Here is a 25,623-nt window from a genome sequence, read left to right as displayed (position 1 = left end):
TGGTGTCACAATAGCATTTGAGCCACCTAAGGGTAACATCTATTGCCCACTGTGCAACGTTCCCTTTTTCTTCAAATCATTACCACACTGCTGCATAGCGTATCAACAAACTGTATTCATTATTGAAAAATCAATAAGCAGTCATAAATAGGTCTGGTACTACATGGCAAATGAAGAGCTTTGTCAGTTGGCCTGAATGCAAGTAGATGTGTTATATTTCAGTGTTCATTGCAACCAAATCTTCAAGCAAGTGCTTTGTAGCAGAAGTAAAAATGATTCCTTATTGGAAGTCTTAAATTGAGTTGTTGGCAGGGCTAGCCACGTACATGGTTAAGTATAATATAGGTATTATATATATATATATATGTTTATTTCTTATGGGTGGTCATTTTGATTTGATGTGTCAACACAACATGTGTGGTAAACTTGTTACTCAGTGTAAACAAAAGTTTCTGATCATTTAACCAGATTTGCTCCTGAAGGTGGGGGTTTTTACATGGAAGAATGTAACCTGTTGTTTCAAGGCTTGGTATGTTAGGATGTGCCTAGCTCTTGACCTGTATAAACAAGGCTTTCGTCTTTGCAGACGTGTCTGGACAAGAACATGCTTTTGAAGAGGGGGTGTACCAGTTGCCAGGAGATGGAGGAGATAAGAACTCTGAGAATATATTAACTTCATAGGTCTAGTTTTCTTGCCAATAGGATTCCAGGATAACTTAAGGCTATATTAAATATTTTGGGACAGATTTGTCTTAGGGTTGGGGGTAGAAGTACTAGTGCTTCTTTCGATTTGTTATTCAATGCAGATGCTCCCCACAGCACTCCTGCACCCCACAAGGCAAAAGAAAAAACAAACTTCTGTTTTATGCATTGCAATGTATAGGCCTGTTCTGCTGATGAACGTTTGATCAGCTTTGGGAGATGTAACTGAGATGGAGGGAGAGAGGCTGAAAACTGAATTTGGGATTAAAAAATACATTTTTGAACTTCCCTTGTTACAGTTGTCAGTTTTAAACATCAAGGTCAAGAAGGAAGAAGCAATTCATGTTTTTAGAATTTCTACTTGGCTTGATGGATTGCAGAAAGCAATGAGGAAATACAGAACCTAATTTGGATTTTTTTGCAACAGCCACACTGGGAGCAAGATATTCCTGACTGTAGGAATTTCTACTCTTGTGACATCTTTAACAGTGAAGAGGCTTGTCCTACATATTGCTGGCAGTACAGCAAGTTGACATGAGTCAACAGTGTGCCCTTGTGTGTTGTACCAGCAGGAATCAGCCAGCAGTGCCAGGAAGGAGACATTTGTCCTCTCTTAGCAGTTGTGAAACTTCATCTGTGGGATGGTGCCCTGTCTTCAATTCTAAAATACAAGAAGAATGGTTGAGTAGGAGGCTGGGGCATGTGTTGTGTGGGGGCACTGGGGTTAAGGTCATCAGTTATAACAAGGAAAGTTTCATTTAGATTTTATGGGAGGATCTTCTCTGTGAAGGTGGTCAGAGCATAGGACAAGGCTTCCTAGTGAGAGGTGAAGTTGCCATTCTGACGGCTGTCCAGATCGCTTGGACCTGAGTGTCTAACCCAACAGTTCTCTTCTGAGTAGGGGATGGGATCAGGTGACCTACAGAGGTCCCTTTGGACTGGAATTATCCTGCAATTGGGAAATGAGGATAAACTCACCAAAAATGGCAGAGGGAGTCAAACTTACCGTACACTCTTGGGAGTGGTTGTAGACTGCTAATTATCAGCTAGGGTTTGCCTTCTGCAGAATGTGTTCTAAGTATTACTGAGTTCCCACAAAATAGCTGGACAATCACTGTAAAGGGAAAGAATCTGCTTATTTTGCCAGAGGGCAGGGAAACATTTCAGTTCATGGCAACATATATGCAAGACAGTATATGTGATGTGTGTCATGGCCTTGATTACTCTGCCATTCTGTTATACATTCCTGTGTATCTGTTTCAAGAGAAGCCAGATATTTTCTCTGTTAATGTCAGATGTAGAAATGTTTGGAATGGAAGTCCTTGATATTTCTTTCCGCTATCCAGCTACTTTGTGATGAATGTCCTATTTATAGATTGGAAAACTCATAATGAAAATTTAAGATCTCAGGAGTATACACAGAAGAGTGTAGACTTCACATCAGTGCACTGGAGCCCAAGTATGTGGTTTGATTGTTACACATTCCCACTTACAACATTCTGAAAATTTGTTTGTGGAAGATTAACCAAAATGTGTTTTCTTCCATTCTGACTTTATTCCAATCTGTGCAGTATACTTCTAGAAAGCTATCTGAATGTCCTGAGCATGGACACTAGAGTATCAGAAGAAAAATGGATGTATCACACTTAGATTTAATATGAATTTTTACTACCTAAAACTTGGCAAATTGACGTTTTTTTCACTGGTATTAACTGGAAAACTTCCACTGTAGCTACTTGCCAGTGGCTGATTAGTAAAAACTCATTTGATGGTACTTCATGTTGTGTTCTGTTCTGCTGGTTCTAGTCAAGGAATTATACTCAGATGCAAGTCTTCAAATGAAAAATGTAGTCCATAATTTTTTGTTCTGAATATGCTGTCTTTCTTAGATTTTCTGTATAGTGTTTTCAGATACATACCTGACAATTTTTATTTTTTTTTTGGTAGCATCTAGGGATTTTGACTGAAAAAAACGATCATACTGTACAAAGCATGACACCACATGTACAACCAGCGCTCCTCAGGCCTTTGTATTTAAGCTATGTATTTATGTAAGGAATGGTAGATTGGGAAGTGAAACAGGAGCAAAAGAGCTTGTCTAAGTTCACGAAGCTAGGAATAAAAATGCAGTCCAGTTGAATGTGGTACTAAAATTTTGTCTCAGATCTCGTGAATTTTCTGTCAGTTGGAGCATCCTTTCTATCCACTCGGTGTTTCTTGGTGTGACTGCCTAGTTATATATGCCTCTGCATGTTAGAGATTTATTGTTCTTATTTCTATGATCCAATTTTTTTGTGGTGTATACTCTTGTTTACCACATTGTAATGTGTGAGACATGAGATGATGTAAATTCAGGTAAGTACCTTGAAGCCCTTGATTACTGTGTCAGACATCTAAAACAATTTATGCTAACTGAAGGTCTGATCTTAAATCTTGCTAGATTAATTATTTGTTTCCCAAGAGAATCTTCCTGTATTTCATAAACCATGCATTTACACATCATTATAGCTTGTCCTACTGCCCATTTTTCTATGCTATGTAAGTTTTGCTTATTTTTTTAGTGTGATGAAAGTTGTGGCTAGAATATGAGATTGACTAAAATAATGTGGATTTTAGTTTTGGTTCAGCTTTTTGTTCTCATTTTCATCTCAGCTTTTGTTTACCTTTTTTTGAAATGGTTGGTGCTTAAATGGAATTTTAGAATAATATCTTGAGATCTACAGTGTGACAAAGGAATGGCAGCATATTCTGATATTTAAAAATGTATTTCATGGGACATTAGGTGGGATACGCATAACATATATTTAGGATCCATGCTACATTTTAAGTGTGTGAACAATACATAAGTCACTCTGAAAGGAATGCCTTCTATTTATTTCTAAGGAAACTACAAATGCAATAAAGAGCACAATAACACTATTTGATAGAGCAAATTCTCATCTACAAAACACACTTTTCAGCATAGTCACCACCATTAGCTGTGCATTTTCACCAGCGATAACAAGAGCCTGCATGCCATACTCATAAAAATGTGTGCTAGTGGAGGTGACCACTGTCACTGTTACTGCTGAAATGCACTACTCACCCCCTCACTGTTTGGTTTCCATAAATGTTCAGCAAGCATCAATGAATGTCAGTGGGTGCCATTTTTTCCCCATGGAGGAATTCAGTTCCACCTCTTTGCTTTGTACGCACTTCTGTCAGATGCCATTCTGTCAGACTGCCCCTCTGCTGCCACATGTCACGCAGCAACAGTATGTAATGGAATATTGGTGGGAAAGTTCAACCTCTGATGCTATGCTATCAACATCTGCTTCTGATGTCACAGACTAACATAATAACATAAGAGACATTACTTTTGGAGCAGCTCTCATACATTAAACTTACTAGCTACTTCCTTCCCTTTGCTTTCTTTGAACTATTCATGTAAGGCATTAATAAGGATGGGTTATGCATGCGTAAGAAATGTAGTGTAGTAACCAACCTTTGTCATGATAGACTTCAATTATTCTTTCTTTTACATTGGTGAGATTCTGGAGTCATGCTTTACAGGTGCAAGTTGAAATATTTGTATCCTAGTTTAGCGTTACTGAAATATCAGCATTGCTTAATCATCTCTTTCCTGCATGCTTATACTGCAGATTTCTCTTAAAAACCTTGTAAGTCTTGATCCATAATTCCATGAAAGCAAGTATTTATTCTTTGTTGAGAAAATGCATTCACTGCGTAGATTGGAAAGATTAGAGAAGAATAGTTTGGTTGTCAGCAGTAATACCTAAATGGCATGTTATGTAACTTCTTCATTTCTTAAAAAAAAAAAAAAAAAGTGTGCGTTTTGAGTTAGCCGAACAAAAAGTCTTGTTTCAAACACACCTCATTAACAATTAACACCTAGAATTTCTTTAACTAAAGATCTGTTTCTGAATATTAAGGCTGTTTAGTTATGATTGGCTAGGAGGAAATTAAACAGATAAGTCTCTGGAAACCTAAGGATTTTTAATGATAAGTACAAAAAATTATTTTAGGAAGTGGATTTTTGTGGAGGGAAGAGGGAAGAGATTGTTGATTTTTTACTTTCACAAAATGTCTGTTAGATTCTGTGCACTCATCCCATTCCTTCAGGGCTTTAGAAGACTTAATGTATGGATGTCAGATGAGTAAGGCAAAATACACATTGACAAAAATGTTCAGTAGAAAGTAAACTGATGTTTCCATAGTTCGAGAAAAGTCCTTCAAAGCAACAGAGATGTTCAAATGGGAATTAGAGCACTAATCCAAAACTTCTTAACAGCTTTTCTGCCATCTCTTCAATTGCATGATAGGGTTGAAGTTTTGCTGTCTTTCTTAATTATTTTTGATGTCTTATAGCACTTTGAATTAGTTTATTAGCTCAGTTTAGTTTAGATTTTTCCTTTGCAGAAATCAAATGTATATAGGAATGATTAAATCTGTATCACCAGTTAGCAACAATTGAATTCATAAATATTTTTCGTTCTTCCTGCTTTACTTCAGTGGCTGTTGGTTTGTTGTAAAGCAGTGAGGACTGCTGTTAAATGAAGTGTACAATGGAGGAGGAATCTTTAACGTGTGAGATACCTCATCATGCAACAATACTAGATTTTATTCTCTTTGATGTCTCTTTCTAGACAAACAGGGAAAAACAATGCAAATATTGTTAATTAAAGGAGTGTAACTGCTTTGAAACACATGCATCAGAGTCTGTGGTATTCAGGCAAGAAACGCTTGGTTGGTCTTGCCTTGTTGGATGTCAGCAGTCTTCCCTGGGTAGTACTGCTCAGGCTTTGCTGAATCCTGCAATAACAGTTGCCAGCTTGGCCTGTAGGAAGGAATATTTTCTTAACCTTTTGGATTTCTTAAAGAAATAGATTGTGTCAAGTTTTGTGATAAGTGCAATGTCTAGGTTGTATGAATTATAATTTGTTTTATTTCTTAGTGTTTGCTAGTAACCTAATATATTTTTCCCCCCATTTCATATTAGTCTATGCTTGGGTGATAGAACAATTTTGTTCACAACAACTATCAACAAAAATTCTGGCCTTCCTGCTTGTGTTGCCTCCGAGAGTGTGATTATCAAACAGAATCCCTATCTTTGTGACATAAGAGTTGACAGAGACCGTCCCTCCACAGGGCTCTCAGTGGATATCATTCAAAACTGTAATTGTCATCTTCCTTCTTGTAGAGTTTTTTCCGGTTCTATGAGGAGCCTGTCAGCTCTGCAAATACATAATTGGTTGCTCTCTCCTGTTTTGGAGATACTAGCATCACATATTGTGACCATATCATATACTTAACTGGCTTGCTAATAATTTTTTAATTCAACAGAAAATCCTACTTTCCCAGCTTGGTGTCTTACAAGATACTTTCTGATATGACTTGGCTCTTATCACTGCGAATTTATATGTAGAAGTAATGTACATGGATTGTGTGCGGCTCCTGAGCCATGCATAGAGCAGAATTTGGTCTAAAAATGGCTTTGGGTATGACTGAATCTCAAACCTGTGCAAGGAATACAGTCATGAGAGTCTTGCTATTAACTTGTGTCGCTTCACTTGTGAAGTGCAACCCCATCTACAGTTTCCTGGCAAAAACCATCCTCACTATGCATCTTGTTTCATAAAGGTGTGTAATGTGCTTTTTAGTGTTGTGTAAATACTACATTCAGCGCTCAAACTGACCAAAGAAAATGTGTTAATTGAACACTTATGCAGCTGAATTTCTCAATTTTTCTAGTTGCATCATGGTTGTTTTTATGCAAAATGCCACAAATAGTCTTCTCTTTGATGTTTGAGAGAAAATATTTATTGTATTAAGGTAGATTGTTACAGAAACCAAGTGTGGAAGATATATAGTAAGGCAACAGGTTATAAAAGATTTGATGTAAATAGTTTTGGGCTTTGCTTTCGAGAGGACATAAACAATACATGGATAACCCAAGAGGAAAGGACAATGAAGAGGATAGAATAAGAAAGGCACAGGGTGAGGAAGCAAAACAAATCTCTGAGAAGGGTAATTTGTGATACTCTCCTAGTTTTGTAGTTCTGCTAAATAAAAAGCAGAAATGGGAAAAAACTGTTTTCCATACTTGCCATCTTCTAAATCATTTCCCTTTAGGCTACTCTTGGAAGAGAGCTTTCTGTCTGGTTTACACCCATCTGTATAGTTAAATGAGATCAGAAATTGATTCTAATGAAAGAACATTGCAGTCAACAATATACTAAAGATGAGAGATTGTTTTTATGTTTTTGCTGTAGGATTGTTGGTCTTTTTCCAGACTTGTTGTATTTTGTTTGTAATAAAAGAGGGTGGCATTCATCCAGCTTTAAATACAGGGGTCCAAGTTTAAAGACTACTGCAGTCAGCAAAATTCTTGTGCTAGTGCTAACAGAAGCTCAGTGCTGTGTAAGCTCGAACTTTGTGCTTTTCTGTAGTTTTGAAGTTTAATTCTCTCTACATGATGTTGCTGCTTTGAGGCAGAATAAGAGATGCTGCAACAGGGTGGGGATATCTGATAGCATTTAATGTATGGTGGACACCAAGTTATGTTCCAATTGTATTGTCTATTTTGAGCACTCGATTTAGGTACTTGAACAACCCTTTCTAGGCACCTGTTTATTGACTATGTGAGGAATAAAAACCGTGAATATTAAGGAGGTCACTGTGGAAGTAATGTCTCCTTTTCATTTTCATGGAAACTACAACAGATGCAAATAACACAATAACACTATTTGATAGAGCAAATTCTCAGCTATAAACCACTATTTTTCAACGTAGTCACCACCATGATACCAGCACGATGCTATGCATTTTCACTGGTGATGAACAGGACTGTGAGCATTTTTATGAGCATTCTGTGCTCATAAAAATATCTGCATCAGTCGAGGTTGACCCACTGTTTCACAGCTGCCATGACGGCATTGTTGCTAGGAAAATGTTGGCCATGCAGTCCATTTTTTCATCAGCCCAAACAGATGGAGGTCAGAAGGTGCCAAATCCGAACTATAAAGTGAGTGTGGTAGGACAATCCAGCCAAGATTGACAGTGTGCTCCACGATCTTCAAACTGGTATGGGGCCTGGCGTTATTGTGTTGCAAGAGAAATGTTATATTCTTGTTGTTGTATTATTCTCTGGCCTGGCTGGAAGTTCAAGCATTCCACTTAGTCAGCATTGTGATGTATGGTCAGAGTTGGTGGTTTGTTCAGGATCCAGGAAATCAGAGAGATCAACCCTTTCCTATCCCACAAGGCAGTGCACATCACTTTACCCGCTGAGGGCTTCTTCTTTGATAGGGAATTCACATGAGTTCTTTCTGTTCCTATGTGAGCGTTTGTGGGATCCACCTGGTGCAAACTTTGCAGTATTCCAGTGTTGCCACTTTTATTTCTAACACACTGAAGCCAGCGTTCATCTCTGTATACAGTTCCCTGATTGTAATCTACTGATTCACATGAATGAGCTGATCAAGTCTCTCCATTTTGTGGTGTGACAGCTGTGCATGGTTGTCTAGAACGCAGCTTGTCTTTCATGTTGCTGTCACTACTGTTGAAACACACCGTCCACTGCGTCACTGTGCTCACATCCACTGTTTGGTCTCCATAAATGTTGAGCAAGCATTAATGAATGTCAATGGACACAGGTTTTTTTTGCATGGAGCAATTCAGTGACATCCCTTTTCTTCATTCAACTTCCGTGTCAAACACCATTTTGTCAGACTGCCCCTCTGCTGCCATCTGTCACATGGCAACAAAAAGTAATGGAATGGAGCAACATATTTGGCCTTCCCACACTCTGATTTCTTATGGTATTTGTTCTGTTTTAGGACTGGTTATGAATACATCTATATATGTGCAGTTGACATTTTTATTTTTATTTATTTTTAATGTAAATGTGTATATATTTCGGATTCAGATGCTGTTGTACTTTGGAAGCAGAAAGAGCAAGATGATTCTCAAATTTCCAGTAACCTGTTTATTTTTCTTATCAATTCTCAAAAACTTTTGTGCAAACAATTGGACAGCTGTCTCCTCAACCTTAAACTGCATAGATCCTAGAATATAAATAAAATTATGCATGCTTCTTTTTCTCTTTTGATGCTGTTTTGTTTTGTTTTGTTTTTTCAAATAAAGATTTTTTTTTCTTTTTATATGCATGTGATTGGTAGGCATGAAACAATCAAATCATAGAAGTTAGTGCTTAAAACAGATATTGCAAGTGATACTTGGAGTGTAACAAAATCAACTTTGTGACACTTAAGTGCTTAATATTATTTTTCCTAGTGCACATATTTGTGTTCAAGAGAGCCTACATCCATAGACTATAATATTCCAAATATTCCATGTTTTTACATTAAATATGAGAAATTGCCTCTGGAATAAGAACCAGAGTGCTTTAACTTCTCTTACAATTGAATCTTCTACCACACTTCTTATTTGTGCTTCCTACATCTTAAGTTCAGATGTGGTAGTTTCTTAGAAGACTTCATCTTGGGAGAAAAAAATTTGGTGTGGAATATCCACCATCTCCTTATTCATTGAAATGGTCTTAGATAGAATTTTATTAAGTGTCATTTCTTGTGATTATTTCTCTAGATGTCAACTTGTTTATATTTTTCTTAAGCTTTACTAAATAGAATTGTTCTGAATACTTCTGCTTTGTCATCAGTTTGGTACCCATACAGAGCTATGTATGATTTGCAACTGCTTATATCATTGCAGTAAGGAAAGCTTACTTCTTTATTACTCATCTGTAGGTAAACTTACTCCTAGTGTACATTTTTGTAAGTCATTGAAGCATATGCAGTTTATATTGATTGCAAGCAAATTAAGTGTCTTCATTTTTATTTACTTCCAAAATATTTTGGCATTCTTTAAAATACTGCCTCTGTTGCTGAGACCACCTCATTGCTGTTTACATGCTTTCTTTGTTTTGAAATTTCAGTTGATTCACAGCTAAATATCTTGACCAGTAGTAGTATCATTCATCCAGAATAATAGGCTCTCTTTTATAAAGAAATCATAGTGTACAATGTTATTCCAGTCATGATAGTATTGAGTATTCTTTTTTCCTCTTCTTTTCTTTTTTTTTTTCTTTTCTGTATTTTGTTTTTAAACAACGGTAATGTATCCGCTCAGTGTATGCTGTGTACCTTGATGTATCTGTAAATCATAGGTGCATAACCACACCATTATGCAAGCTCTTCATTTCTGTAAATCTGACTCCCGGTATCAATCTACTTATTTCTCCATCTGCCTCCTAAAGTATTTTACAAAATATTGAAGTTCAGAGGTGCTTTGACTTATTAAAAGCAGTGTGGTTGCTGGTAGCATGGATCATTTCCCTGGAGTTGCATACTTCCTCACCTGCTGTGCACCCTGCTGGACTCATTTCCTTATCATTTCCTTATCTGTATGTGTTGCTTGTTCAGTTTTGTTAAACCACTAATATTACCCACAGTAGACCGGTGTTGATCCTTGTTGGTGTCAATCTGATAATTTATATTTTAAAATATTTATATATATATTGAAAACACATTTGAAATGAAATGGAGTAGCAGAAGAACTAACTTGGAGAACCAAACAAGACAGTTTCTAAGCCTAACAGAGAAATACTTTGAGCTGGGAGGTTTGAACCCAAGTGCAATTTCTGCCTCAAACTACATTGGTTTCATTGAACCTTCAATTGCATTCAGATGAAACGTATGATAAGTCTCCATTGATTCTGGTAAAACCCTTTCCTTGGCAGACAGCACCTTGGGTTAAGGCGTGACTGCCATTCTGCTGTGTGTTTGAGTAATCACTATTTCTTTTTTTCAGTATTGGAAGAGAAAAAATGAAGAAATTGAATATAGCATCCTTAATAGCTTTCCTGTTCAAATGGGATTATTATCTTACTTGATTATCTTGAGTGGCATAACCCATGTTTGTGGTTATTTGGTCCATGAAATGAAACATCTTTGGCAAATCCATAGAAAATAGCGTGTTGCAAAGATGTATGTTGATACGTGCATATTTACCTAAACTTGTCTGTGATTGTCTTTTTGGTTCTGAGTTTTCAAACTCGCGTTAAATGCAGATTGTTGCTGTTAAATCACAAGAAGATTAGCATATAATATGGGTCAGACAGATTGTTCCATCATGCGATATGTAAAATCCAGGGTCTCAGAATGATAGAAAGCGAATAAAACTCATTTACAAAACAGGATGGATTTCAAATAAAGTTCAGTTTTAGGTAAAAGGTCAGACTCTAGCTGCTTTTTTTATTTGTAGCAGTTCATCCGTAGACAGGGCTGTGCATATTGTATGTGTAAGGTAATCTCATTTTTTAATCTACTATAACTGTCCTTTTGATTCTTGAAATCCTTTTGGGTATTTTGCATTCCGATATCGATCCCTGTCTGTCTGACTGCTGCAGCTGGGTAATCATTTTTCTTGTTTATCTCTAATCCTTTTAATATTTCCTTCCTGCCACTGTATAGCAGTACAGTGTGCCTATTGTTTGCAGTGTATTTCAGTGGAGGCTGTAAGAATGTACAGTAAAATTGGCTGTATTTTAGCCTAGATTTCACAAAATCGGTTTACAAATGAACAAAAAAGCAAAACTGGACAGCATATGTCATCAAATTATGCACTGACACAATTTGATCGCTTTGCTTAGTCATACAGTGTTCATCATAATGAACCACAATCTGGCTTGAACTTCCTTGAAAAATGAAATTCTCAGATATGAAGCTAGCTATTTCAAAACTGGTCTTATTCTATATGTATCTTTGGGATGAACAGAAAAAATAAGCTTTACTCTCTCTATATCTAAATGTATCTATGTATATGTATACAGAGATGTGTACTTGTTTTTAAAAGGGCAGCTGTAGAACAGGTTAAATGTCTCCATAGAAGCATTAGGACCTGAATCTCCTACTGCTCTCTTTAACCTTCTTCTCCTGTTAAAACACTCTGTCCTTGTTTCTATGGTGACAGAGGAAAGGCATCTGTGGTCACATGAATTTTTGACAATATGATAAAAATCACTCCCTCAAAAGGTTTCCAGAAAAGCACAGATCTGTTTCACTTCACCTGAAGAATGATGAGAATAGCCTCCCGCCCCTGTGGTGGCTTTTCTTCTTACTTTCACCCATACTACGCTGTACCTTTCACTGTGCTAACCAATGCTTTCACTGCTCTGCTTTTCTCATTAACTAAACTTGGCATATACTTCCTCTGCGTGTCAAAGTAGAGCATGCAAATATAATGAAGGAAAAGAATTTGATACAGAAATCTGTGAAAGCTATGTTTTTAATTCTTCAGGAACCATTTTGATTTCCACGCTTTGGTGCTGGCCAAGATGAGTTGTATGAGGGCTCTCATACATAATATATGTTTGTTTGGTGGGAGTTGTTTCAACTACTGTACTTAAGAAAACAAACAAACAAAATTCCTAAGATGGAGACATCCTATAGTCAGTGACAGTATTAATAAAACACTGCTAACTAGTGGCCAGTCTGAATGCCCTGCGTTGTATAACCCTTTCAGGAAGGTAAAGAAATTAACCTTCTGCCTGAGAAAGTGCTGGTTTAAAATAAAAGCTTCAGTAACTTGCCATTATATTTGCACTTCCTCATGATAACTTCATAAGGTCACAGGAAACGTCATATTAAAAATATCTAAGTGCTTTTCAAATGAAGAAACTGTGAAAGGTGGTTTCTGCTTCCAGAAACTTCTGCTTTACAGCTGTTGCTTTCCAAGTGACTCTTCATAAAGTTAAACGTAAAAAACAAACAAATAAAAAGCTACGTCTTGATTTCCTCTTTTTATTCTATCGTTTTGAAGGTTGCTCTCCTTGCTCTCATGCACTTTACAACAAATATGCTACGGTTGCACTGAAAGGTTATCTTGAATGCTACTTTGCCTTAACTTCTGAGATGCTACTTCTCTGTGTTTCTGAAATGAAAATTGGATAAAAATGAAAACCATTGTTGAGAAATTCTGACATTTTACATGTATGATCCCTCTTTTAATATTAAAGCACACAGCATGTTGTTGCTTTGATAGTTCACTTATTATTGGTGTTTGTAGATTGTCCTTTGTCATGTGCTTAGTAATAGCAGGTTCTTCTTGCAGGCTAGTTGCAAAGTTACTGCAAGTAAACCTGAGTCTTCAGACCCACAGAAAGTGAAGATTGTCTTGAAATATGAAATAATTTATACCAAAAAATAGCACTGTTATTGCTAACTGTAGTGATTTTTTTATTAAATGGTCTTTAAGGCTGCCTTTTTGGGTGTTTATTTGTTTGTTTGTTTCCAAGGATAGAATTCTTTCTTTGAATTCATCAAAATGTCTGAGTTTTTCTGATTGTGTTCACTTTGTTAAAAACGTCTTTCTAGATATATTTCCAAATTTCTTGAGAAGATTGGCTGCCTCTGAATAGATAGTTTGTGTAACTTTGAGCTTGACTGATCCAGACTCTCCCTTTATCTCTGTAGAGATTCTTTGTTGGCTCACACTGGTGAGATTGCAGTGTTAAGTAGAATGCTTCTAGCTCCAGTGGTGTTTGATGAAAGACAATAAAGAGAACATATCCCACAGAGAGGGCTCATCAGCAAGCCGATAGTGTCTTTTCTTTCTGTAGTCATTTGAAATGCTGCTTTCTTGGATGTAAAAGCAACTTTGTCAGAGAACTGATTTTTTTTTTTTAACTGGGTTGTAGGTTATCTGTTCAGATATAATTTATGAGAAATTGATGGATGCATCCTTGACAGGTAACTAATTGCTCTCCTTTTTAATGCTTTCCCTCTTTTTAAAGGAGAGACTGAAATGTGATTAAGCTGTGTATGCTTTTTCAATTAACTGTTCGATTCTGTGAAATGCAGACAGCGTACAGAACTTCATTTTATTGAATTAATTTGTGAATTCTATGAGGTCTTATTAAAGCAGTCAACTTATTAAAGGAGACCTATGAGCTGCTTCAAGGGTGGAGGTTGAACAATGTTTTATAAGAATTTATTTTAATTAGTGTTAACGTGTCTAAAGTACAAACTCTTGATTATAAATGAGACATCTGCTTTAACAGTTTTCTTCCTAAGTGTAGTTACGGTTATATGAAGCAGATCTCTTGAGAGAGTCTACGTTATCGATTAGGAGAATGTGATGCATGCATATCTTCTTGCCATGATTTGTGTGTCAGGCTGTTTCTTTATCTGGGAATACTTATATATTTGCTGTGCGGATTTATTTCATAGAAAGTCATACATAATTCTCCCTTTTCTTGAAAATCAGAATTTTTTAGGCTCAATAGACTGCTTTGAAAAATGAAATTCTCCTGTTCCTGAGCACACAAAGGGATGGGAAAATTTGTAACAATTATGTACATTCTATTTGTTACAAAAACAAGTTAAATTAGAAGATAGGTGAGTGAGGAAACAGAGCCTTAAAACTGATACCTTGTTTGACTTTGAAGATGTCGGTCAGGAAGATCCTGACTTGTGTAATGGGCAACTTCTGGGAGGTAGACCAGTGCTTCACAGTGCATGTATGCGTATAACAGAGAAGCAACAGGTTTCTGTTGTGGTCTGTTAAGAAACCATTTTTCAATAGTCCCTATTTTGTGTAGAAAATGGATAATGTAGCAAAAATATTTCTGGTCAAGTACTTTGCAGTTGTTTTCTGTGAAATGCCATTTTCAGCTTTTGAGGTAATTTGTTTTATTTTCTATTTTTTCTGCTCTGACAAATAGTTTCTTAAAGATTTCCTTTGTTAGAGCTGGAAGTGTTTGCTAATAAAGGAGAATAATTTTTAAACAAGAAATTCCTCTTGTTTGATGAAATCTTAAGCAGCCGTATGTAATGGGATTACATTAGGAATCCTGTTAAAGCAGTGACATTTGTGGCTGTATTTGAGTTTGTTCACAAAATAGATGACAAGTATTAGTTTGACACCTCCTTAGATCAAGCAATGAAAAATTAAGCTAGTAAGTTAATTAAGGACAATGAGTTTTAGAAATACATATCATATAGAAAACTTGACCCCTGTAAATAAAGAAGACGCATATACTTGTAGTTTGTGAGTTGCTGAGATAACAAAACCAAAAACCTTGAACCTTCTTTCAATGATTTCTTGAGAGTAATGCCTTCTATTGAAGCTTTATATTGAAATGAGGAGCCCTCAAAAGCTTTTTTCTGAAATGTAGTAAAAAACAGAGCTCTGACTTTTTAATAATGCCATGAGTGCCAGGCTCATGACACAGTAAAGCAAGTGAGGTGCAAACTGATTACAAAGTTTTGACTGAAATACAGAAATACTAATGTGTCATCTGTGTACTTTCATGTTTTAGATAAAGTTCTTTCCAGAAGTGTGAAGTAGAGACTCTACAAGAGAATAATTTAAATATTGCCACTTGCATATTGTTTTGGCCACTTGCTCCTTCCCGTAAAGGGAAAACACATTCAAATGAATGACTGAATCGTGCCCTGGTCTGCAGAAAGGGGCTCTTCTTACCCTTGACTTAAATGTGCCTGGAGTTAGAGAACCTCAGTGAAAGTTGTCTGTTGCCTGAAACAGCTTGGGTGATTCTGCTTGATATTCCTTTTACTCAGTTTCATTTGTATACTGGAATGGTTAACTTTTACCGTGTACACAGGTTGAGAATATGATTTGGAAGCAGGATATTTATGAGTAGCAGTAGGAAGGTATTTGGGGGTTGTTTTTTTGGGGGGGATTGGGAGATAATGGACAAAAGTAATAGTGACACTAGATTAAAAACAGAATCTTAAGCTGATTTCTAAGTTACCTGGTATTAAAACACAAACAGATATTTGAAAGGTGGTTGTTTGTGTTTAAGCCATTTCCTCTTGAAATGATGCAATTCATATTAAATAGTAGCAGTTTGAAGAGTAGCATCGTATTCTGTTACAGTTACCTACATTAGGAACAATAAGGGGAAAAATACTTCTGAAGTTAATAATAACTGCGAAACAGTGAGCGTTTCATATATAGTTGTCATTGTTCTTAGGACTAGGTGGGCTTTAAGGTCCCTTCCAACCCAAACTATTCTGTGATTCTATGATTAGAGGTATAATATATACCTGTACAAGTTTACATAAATGCAGTTAACTAAAAGTTGTACCTAGGGGAGGCTACTTTCTAAGATAGATAGAAATATTGTGGACTTATTTAACTATAAGAAAAGAATTATGGCACTATCTGGTGTCACATTTAAGTTATTAATCTGTATTACTTGTCAATATCTCATCTTAACCTAAAAATGCTGTCTTTTTGAGTATCTGGTATTATCTAACAGTAATCAGGTGTTTAAAGCAAAGTGGGATCCTCTTGGATATGAGGAAGTTTTTTGCTGTGAATTATGGAGTAAATCAATCACAGGTGTGATCTGTTTTTTCCTAGTGTTGCTTAGGAAATTGGAGGGCCCAACACAACTTTTCTGTTGGAATTGAGATTTTGTTTTTGATTATGAAGAATCCTGACTTCATGTTTTGGAAGACTGTTACCTAGTTTTCCAAGAACCTTCTTCTGTCTTCATTGTCACTTTGTCTGTGTTGGTGCTGTCCAGTTTTTCACTATTCACAACCAACTTGTTGAACTTGTTCTTCAATATCCCTTCTTTTATTGTTATGTGTCAGCAGACAGTGCCTCATTTTTCCTTGGTAGTCAAACTTTTTATCTCTTCTGATATTCAAGCCACTGAAGTCAAAGGAATAATACTTTGAATATAAGCACTGAGAACATTTACAGGGAAAATCTGCTAATGTATGGGCTCCCCAAAGCTGTGACACAGCTTTTTGAGTGTGTGGAATCTCACTTTAGGTCAGCTAACACCAATTACTCATAAAGCAAAGTCTTATGAAAATTAAAGATGTAGATGTGAACAATGGGGCTGTGCATGGTATGACAAGTTGGTTCCTAATGTCATGGCCAAATGTGTAGCTTCACTGTTGTTTCTGAGGCATGAATTCAGCAGTCACGCAGATGGCATGAATTATATATATATATTAGAATGATGTTTTATAACATACTTGCCATCTTGCAAATACCAAGATATTCTTAAGCATATTCCATAATTTTTGCTAATCAATTTAAAAGCAGAAATTTTCTTTCTTTCTGTTGTCTTGAGGGAGTGAGAATAAAGGGAGCTTTATCTGAGCTCGTCTTTATAGCTTCAGAATAGTGTTTACTGACATATATGGCATGCTGATTTTTCTCTCCTTTTCAGAAGAGAAACCTGATTGCTCCAAGGCCCGCTGTGAGGTCCAGTTTTCTCCTCGCTGTCCAGAAGATTCCATCTTGATTGAAGGTTATGCTCCTCCTGGGGAATGCTGTCCTCTCCCAAGCCGTTGTGTGTGTAACCCTGCAGGCTGCTTGAGGAAGGTTTGCCAGCCTGGCTATTTGAATATATTGGTTTCTAAGGCATCAGGAAAGCCAGGGGAATGCTGTGATCTCTATGAATGTAAACCAGGTAAAAATGGACTCAATTTTTTTTTCAATTTTCAGTTTAATCTATCTAAGAAGCACAATTTATATAATTGAATCTGATAAAGCCTATATAGTATCTGAATGATCTTCAAAATTTAAATGATACTTGTGGGTAACATCCACTTAAAAAAAATAAAATAAATTTCTTTCTCTTCTTGAAACATGTTATTTAAACTGAGCAACAAGGGAAAAATAATCTTTAGTGAGAATACTGTATTTCAACACACAATACTAGTGAGAGTGACATATTTTGTTATGATTTTATTATACAAAGGTTTTATTCATCATAGGAATATGTTGTGCATAAAACAAAAATCTTAATTCAGTGCTTAAGATTTATCTAGGTTACAAGTTGATGACACTTAAAAGTTATAGAGCAAGAGGACTGCAGAAGAGCATCGTCAAAGACTTTATAGCATTTGCAATGTCTACCCATTTTCCATTGCATATGGATGCAAACAACCCGTTCTTGTGATTTATTATTCTTGGTGAAGTGGAAGATGTAATTCACTCTTCTTTTTTATCCAGGCTTTAGTAAATATGAGTAATAAAAATAGAGGAATAAAGCATGCGTATAAAATAGTATCATCCAAAATCTCTTATGTAAAGAGGTTTGAGTATGCTAAGTCATGCCTTTTCTTAAATACTCCACAGAACGTTGTACAGTCTTTATCTCTTATGCTTCTGCTTGTGTTTTTCCTAATGTCCAATGCAAATCTACCTATGTAGAAATTTAAGTAAATGTTTTCATTCCCTGTCTTGAACAGGTAGCAAACAAATCTTATAATAGTATGCTCTAGAAAACAACCTCAATTGTTTTTCATCTAGAATTAGCAAGTAGACATTTATTATGGTATAGTTTCCTTGTACCTAGTGCTATGTTGTTCCTCTCTTAAGTTTTCCTGAGTTTATCCACGTTTCCTTAAAATGTGATGTTTAGAGGCAGAGTACTATTTTGTGTGAGTCTTTGTGAGCCCTAAATACAATAGTATTTACTGTACAATTACACAATAATTACTTCTGGCATTTCGTACAAAATGCTGATTAAGTGTGAACTCTTGAAATTTATTTAGCTTGTGGAATGCTATGATCCCTAGATCTTTCTGTTGGATGACTACAGAAAACACAGTCATTGGATTATGTGGTAATTTATTCACGTTATGGGTTTATGTGGCTATGTGTTGGTTTTCTGAAATGCTTTGCATTCCTTATTGGAGAGAAATGCATGTTAGGAGGGTAGAGGAGCAGAGGCTTTGAAGAGACTCCAGAAGGAGTCTAACAGAATTTAAGGGAAGAATAGAAGTTTGCAATGGTGGTTAGAAATTGAGAGGCTAACGGAGAGCAGAGAGTCTGAGACCTTGGTTATTAAAGAAACACATTTTCATCATCTCCCAGAGTTGAGTAATTTATATGGTGTATGGTAAGAGACTAGAAAAGGCAACAATACTTGAAGGATCAAAGAGAAGTGAAAGAAGAGTAGTAGGAATATTCATTGGCTTGGATATGTGGAATAGTGAAGCTAGAGGGCTAGGGAGGGAGGCCAGCAGGTTTGAAAACAGCAGGAACTGAAGTACTGGTGAGAGGCTTAGTGAACTGAGTACTCTCGTGTGTCCAGGCAAAGATGGTTGATGAAAGATAAAATGATTAAGCTACTGACTGCTAAGTGGGGCCCCTACTTATTCATAGTGCCTTGGATTTAGGGGAAAAAAAAAGGAATACTGTTACAGATAAGTTTATTAGTCACTACGTAGCCTAATTTTTGTCAAGTTAGATTTCAGCAGCTGTACTAGTTTGGTTTTTGTTTGTGTGCGTGTTTGGGATTTTTTGCCGTTTTTGTTTTTGTTTTTTAACCTTGATGTAGATGTTTATTCTGTTGGCTGTTTGGGGTAGTGGGAAGACTGTGTAAGAAAAGCAAGTGAACACAAGACTGAAAAACAAAGGAAAGCATAGGCTAATGTTGACAAGTGTTAGTAGACTGCAAATTCCTTACCACAGAAGACTTTTTGAGGTTTTTTTTTTTTTTTTAACAGCAAATCTTTGCAAATCTGAACTGTTGCTCAGTTCTCAGAGGAGCCTTGTTTTCAAGGACTGTAAACTGCACTTTCACAGGCAACACAATTTGTACTTGGTATGTGAAGAAAATCTGAATACTGAAATCTTTTTTTAATATTTCTTTTTTTATTTTTTTCAAATTTGCAAGTCAGAACAAAATGACATGGTTCATGTTATCTAAACTTTTGTGTCATGTTAATCACGGTGGTTTTAAGTAAGTTTTCATTTATTTTTTTTATCTGTGAGAGCAAGCATTGGAATATCTTGTTTTATTAGGGTTTTGTATTCATAGAGTCATAGAATTCTAGAATAATTTAAGTTGGAGGAGACCTCTAGAGGTCATCTTGTCTATTCCACCTTCTTGTATACTGTTTTGTGCCATTTATTCTCTGTGTATATACAGGTACTGCCATATATGTAGTACTCTAAAACTATCTATGTGTGTGAGCAGCATGTGAATTGTGAATATAGATTTTCTGCAGTAGTCATCATACTGTGAGTTAGATAATGCTCCTCACGTGGCAATATTTATAGAGCACACGGTAAACCTCATAATAAAGATTGTGCCTTCAGAGGTTGACTTGGTATCCTGAAAAACAGTGACAGAAGAGTTAGAAAGAAACTGAATTAACAGTGCTGTTTCACACTTACTCTTGTTTTAATACCATGTTGCTGAAGATAAATGAGGCAATGAACTGTGTAAGGCCTGGTAGGTAACTGTTCATGCACAGTTTCTTATGGAACTGATATCATCCATTCTGTTTGTAGTGTTAGCATGTCTATGAAGTTTACATGTGGAATTGAGAAAATTTCTCCATATTTTACTGCAGACCTAAAAACTGCTGTTCTGTAACTTCTGCTACTAGGGTGCTCTTCCTTCACTATTTTTTCTCAGTAGCCAGCCTCCTTGGAGGTTCTGAACCAGCAGAGAGGTTCTGGAGGAAAGAGAATGCCAGAGGCTAGAAGGTGTGCTTCCTATGTTAGCTGTGCTGTTTTATGTCAGTCTAAAAGGTTCATGGAATTAAAGCATGAACTGTGTTTGCTTCTGTTCCTTAAAGAATATGTCACTGCTTTTCACTTTACAGTGACATTTGAATTTGGACTCTTCTGCTGAGAATTACACTTGCAAATATACTATGGTTGGCAACTGAGTTACTGAAAGGAAAATAGGAAGTGGTTGCCTTAACACTAAACGCTTGTATAAAAATGAAATTTTTCGTTTAAAAGTGTGCCAACTTTTCTGCAATACAATAATCACAGTGATCAGAGGCATTAATATATAGTTAAAATGAAGTAGTATCTTAGTAATACCTGCCTACAAACCTCCAGATTAACTTGACATAGATGTTCTTACCAAGTGTTGCACCAAGCATCTCACAACGGTTATCTTACCTATTGCCTACAAGTCTCTTTTGTTTTGATGTTATTCCTATGCTCATTTCTGAGATGACAGTGATCTGGTGTAACAAGTAACCAGCTTAGAATCATATGGTATCCTCAGTTGGAAAAGACCCACAAGGATCATCAAGTCCAACTCCTGGCTCCTGGCACTACACAGCACTACCCAAAATTATTGAACTTCTTGAACTCTAGCAGCTTGGAGCTGTGCCCACTGCCCTGGGCAGCCTGTTCCAGGGCCTGACCAATCTCTGGTGAAGAACCTGTCCCTAACCCGTCCCACCTGTCCCTCCCGTGACACAGCTCCATGCCATTCCCTCGGCCCTGTCGCTGTCACAGAGAGAGGAGCTCAGTGCTGCCCCTCTGCTCCCTGTGAGGAGCTGCAGCCGCCATGAGGCCTCCCTTCAGCTCCTCTGCTCTGGGCTGAATACACCACAGGACCTCAGCAGCTCCTCACACACCTTGCCGTCCAGACCCTTCACCATCTTGGTATGGGCTCCCTTTGGATACTCTCTAAGAGTTTTCATAGAATCATAGAATGGCTTGGGCGGGAGTGGACCTTAAAGATCATCTAGTTCCAATCCCCCTGCCATGGGGAGGGTTGCTACCCACCAGATCAGGCTGCTGAGGATCACATCCAACCTGGCCTTGAATGCCTCCAGGGATCTTTTATGTCTTTCTTATACTATGTCACCAAAAAGTGCACCCAGTACTTGAGGTGAGGCCACACAGTGCAGAGCAGAGTGGGACAATCCCTTCCTTCACCCAGCTGGCAGTGCTGGGTCTGATTCATTCCAGAGTATGATTGGCCCTTTTGGCTGCCAGGGCACACTGCTAACTCAGATTCAACTTGCCAGCAGCCAGACCTCCAGATCCCTTTCCATGGGGCTACTCTCCAGCCTCTCATTCCACAGTTTGAACATATATCCGGGATTGCTCCATCCCAACTGCAGGATCCAGAACTTGCTCTTGTTAAACTTCATGTGTTTGATGATTGTCCAACTCTCCAATTTGTAAAGATCTCTCTGCATTGCCTCTCTGCCCTTGAGGGAGTCAACAGTTCCACCCAATTTAGTGTCATCCACAAACTTTCCTAGTATACCATCAAGTCCTGCATCCAAGTCATTGAGGAAAACATTAAAGAGAACTAGAGCTTTGTGGAATCCCACTAGAGACTGACCACTAGCTTGAAGTAACCCCACTTACTGTAGCACTTTGAGCCTGACCCATCAACCATTGCATTATGTTTTTGACTACCGGTACGGTGGACATTTTGTCCAAAAGAATACTGTGAAAAACAGTACTTTATTTCTACCTGCTGTGTATAACTAGACTTTGAGTAATGAGTTCACTGAATAAAGCATGGAATTCAGTTTTAAGTTAGAAATTATGGTTCCTGTACAGTATTCACAAAAATCAGTGGGTTTTTTTTGTTTTCTTCAAGACTTTCTTTTCATTCATTTCTTAGTAAATGGTCTTAAATAGGTCTGCAAAATGTGTTAACATTAAAAAACAAAATAACCTATGAAAAGATTTTGATAGTATGTGTCTTAGTTGGTAAGAAATCTAAAACATTGTTGAGTAATGATTTTTTTAAAACAAGCTTGTTTCTTTAAAGAGAGTTAAAATCTCATCTGAAATGGATCTTGCTGAATCTGTGATACAACTTCCACTTTTGAATAAAGAAAGGTAAATAATTTACTTTGGTAATTATCCTACAGATATTTCTTATATCTTTACTGATAACTTTTTTTATACAAGGAGATGAATAGTATCATCTCTTAGTTTCTGACATACTTGGAAAGCTTTGGAAAATGTATTCTGTGTTAGACAGAACCTCTGTTGAAAAGGTTGCCCATTTGTCATTTTTCTAGCAGAACTTTAATTTAGTTATCACCTCCAGCGTCACTTCATGGCCTTGAAATTACTCCGACTGAAATGACCTTTCTTTCTGGTACCTAATCTTCATTTAAACACTTGCAATTGTAAATTGGATGTTACTATTTGGCATCTTTCTTCAGAGAATTTAACTTTCTGAGTAGTCAAGACCTGATGGAAAGTCTGAGCTCAGCAGTAAATTTTAATAAGTAGCATTAGATGTTGCATAGGGAAATAGGTTGTACTCCACCCTGGTACAGCTTCGGCATTGAAAATTATGTCTGGAAATTTTACAGGCTTGCACGAAGGACAAGGGTCAGAAAAATCGAGTTTTTATAGATAGTAGAAAGTATAGTTCTATAACTTCATTCTTTATTGCTTTCAGAAATTGTGCATGGTTGTTGGTTGGTTTTTTTTTAGATGCTTTCTTAGACATTGATTTTGAAAGGATTTAGAAGATGAGTTTGGAAAAAGACTTAAGAAAATCTATGGGAAAAATCTCAGATACTTTTCTGGCAGAACTGAAGAAATGGCCAGTAAGTTGACAATGATGGTGAAGGAGAAAGCAATTAGAACTACGCAGCAAAAATAAGTAAAAGCAGGAGGGCTGTATTGGGAAGTACATGTGATAGTGAAGTTAATGAAGTCATTAATTCAGTGAGACAATTGCACTGGAAGTCGGGGAATGTTATCTTTTCTGTTGTGTTTAGCATGTTCTAAAGTATGAAGAAGTGTAGAAAGGATGATGGGTTGTCACAGAGAGAAGAAAACAAATTAAATTATAAACATAATATATTAGCTTATTTCAGGATCCTGATTTTTTTCAGGAAAAGTGTAGGGGATGAAGGAGATATGAGGGGCATTTGTGGTTTCTGTTTTTCCTCCTTCTTTTGAAAGAGAAAATGTAATTAACGTTACCAAATGTAGTCAGGTTGTATTATGTTATTAATGAGGGAAGAGTTGAAGTGCATCTTGATCTGAAAGCAAAGGGTGTAGTGTGATGCTTCTTGGCTGTTGTATAAGTTGACTTTACACTCTTACAATAGAACTTCAGGAAACTTTTACTTCTGGGAAAACCAAACCAAAAAACTACCGAAAACCACAAAGCGTTCCCTATGCTGAGCCAGCGTTGCACAATAGGTGTGAATACTACCTTGATTTTTGACCTTTAGATGAATAGGCAGCTATTTGGATCTCATCCCTGTACTATGCATTCTATTCTTTGAGAAGCTAGTGCAGGATCTAAAGATGGAACTTCATATAATTGTGTTAATATATTTTACTAGAAAATTATTTTCTCCTAGTAGTTTTAGTTTCATGATTGGAGAACCTAGGTTTTGTTGTTTACAGAGGTGGTTGCATAGTGCTACAGGTGAGGCATGATTTGCATCCATGGTAAGGTTTCTGCTACATTCTTACAGAATATTTACAAATTCAGTGCATGAATTGAAGATGCATAAACATTGATTGAGTGCAACTTCAGTAATAGGAAATTTCAACATGTTTGAGTTCCTAAAGTGATGTATTAATCAAACTAGATGTCTAAAGCTTAATGTTTCTAGGAAAGACAAAGATGATTTTATTTAGACAGGATTTATAATTCTATTAGCTTTCTAAAACTAAGCCTGTTCATGAAATGTACGCTTTAGATAATTACTGGAGTCAAAGTAAGACCTGAAAACAAAACTAGTATTTCAGTGGCGAATGTTTACCGTCTCATTTTTTAGAATGATAATGCAGCTAATCCAGGGAAATCTTTTTAAGTAATGAAGAAGATGACTATAGATTGTTCTGTTACCTTACAGTATTTTTAGCATGCTGGATAGTTAAGGTAAATACTTTTTGAATTTTGAGAAACCAATTTAAATCTGAAATTAGCAGGAACTTTTTTTTTTTGTTTTGCTCCTTCTAATCTCTTACCTCTCTTCACCTCTGTCATATGAGGAAAGACTGACAGAACTGAGAACGTTTAGCCTGCAGAAGAGAGAACTCAGAGGAGATCACATCAATGCATGGGAATGGTCTTGAGGAGCCTGCTCTAGGTGGCCATGTTAGAGCAGGGGGGTTAAACCAGCTGACCTTCAGAGGTCCCTTCCATCCTCAACCATTCCATGATTGACTTAATAATGTAATAACAGAGATCTCCTAGCCTGGAGGGAATGCTGAGATGGCATATGAGTGTGGATTATAAAATTCTGAGAGTGGTGGATAAGCTCACTGTAGATCCGTTGTTCAGCAAATCCTACTAATCCTAACAAGAATTAGGGAGAATTCTGGTACTAACAAGAGGTCAGTGCAAAATAATAGTAAATGGTGGGATCTTGCTACCACAGGAGATTATGGAGCAACTATTTTCAGAAAAAAAAAGAATTAGACAAATTGATACACAATGGATACATAAATGTATACAAGGATATGAGGAGGTACGTACTTCAAAACAGCCTAGTGATTTTGGAGGCTGGTGGAAGAGGAAGGAATGTCGTAAATGGTGTCCCTAACTAGCATCTCTCTTTGTCATCATTGGAGATAACTGGTTAGATAGACCAGTTCGACCTAGCAGGGTATTTTTGTTTTTTATTCTGAGGAATTCTTCATCTTGTCAATGCAGATAGATCTGTTAATCTGCATTTCTGTTTCACTGTATATAAATAACTAAACAACAGAATAATAAGCCTTAAAAACGGAGCATGCATGTGCAGACACAAATCCAGTGTATCTTTTATATTTTTTTGTTTATTTATGTCCTATAACTCAGGAATTTCACTCTTTAAATGGGTTTTAACCAGGAAAAAAATGAAACAATATTATTCTTAATTGTTTCTAAAACTGTGTGAGAAGATACTAGATTATTGAGAATGTATATTTGTACTAATTAATGTTATTCACTAATTTAATGATTATTTGGGATTGCCTGTACAACTTTTATAACTTTCTTATTAAGTGATGTTAGTTGATAACTGAGTCCATAATTTTAAAAAGTGAATATTAAAGAGAATGGAAAGCTTTTTTCCAATGCTACCCACAAAGCGTGCAGTCAGGGAATACATTTTCTGATTTAAATTTGAAGACTGATGCATAACTGGTTGCTTAAGGTGA

General features: G+C 36.6%; 1 protein-coding gene and 1 long non-coding RNA gene across 2 annotated transcripts in view; both read left to right on the top strand.

Moving 5' to 3' along the window:
* Positions 1 to 16,968, top strand: part of LOC110395413 — a 48,537-nt gene extending 31,569 nt beyond the window's left edge. The window contains exon 3 of the long non-coding RNA XR_002436376.1: positions 16,940 to 16,968. This is a non-coding gene — a long non-coding RNA (uncharacterized LOC110395413). The remainder of the gene's footprint in view (positions 1 to 16,939) is intronic.
* CRIM1 (cysteine rich transmembrane BMP regulator 1) overlaps positions 1 to 25,623 on the top strand; it is a 172,986-nt gene that overhangs the window by 68,038 nt on the left and 79,325 nt on the right. The window lies entirely within an intron of this gene.

This window comes from Numida meleagris, chromosome 3, assembly GCF_002078875.1.
Source record: "Numida meleagris isolate 19003 breed g44 Domestic line chromosome 3, NumMel1.0, whole genome shotgun sequence".
NCBI classification, from domain to species: Eukaryota; Metazoa; Chordata; class Aves; order Galliformes; family Numididae; genus Numida; species Numida meleagris.
Note: the sequence above shows the minus strand (reverse complement) of the source record. Positions and strands in the feature narration are given on the sequence as shown.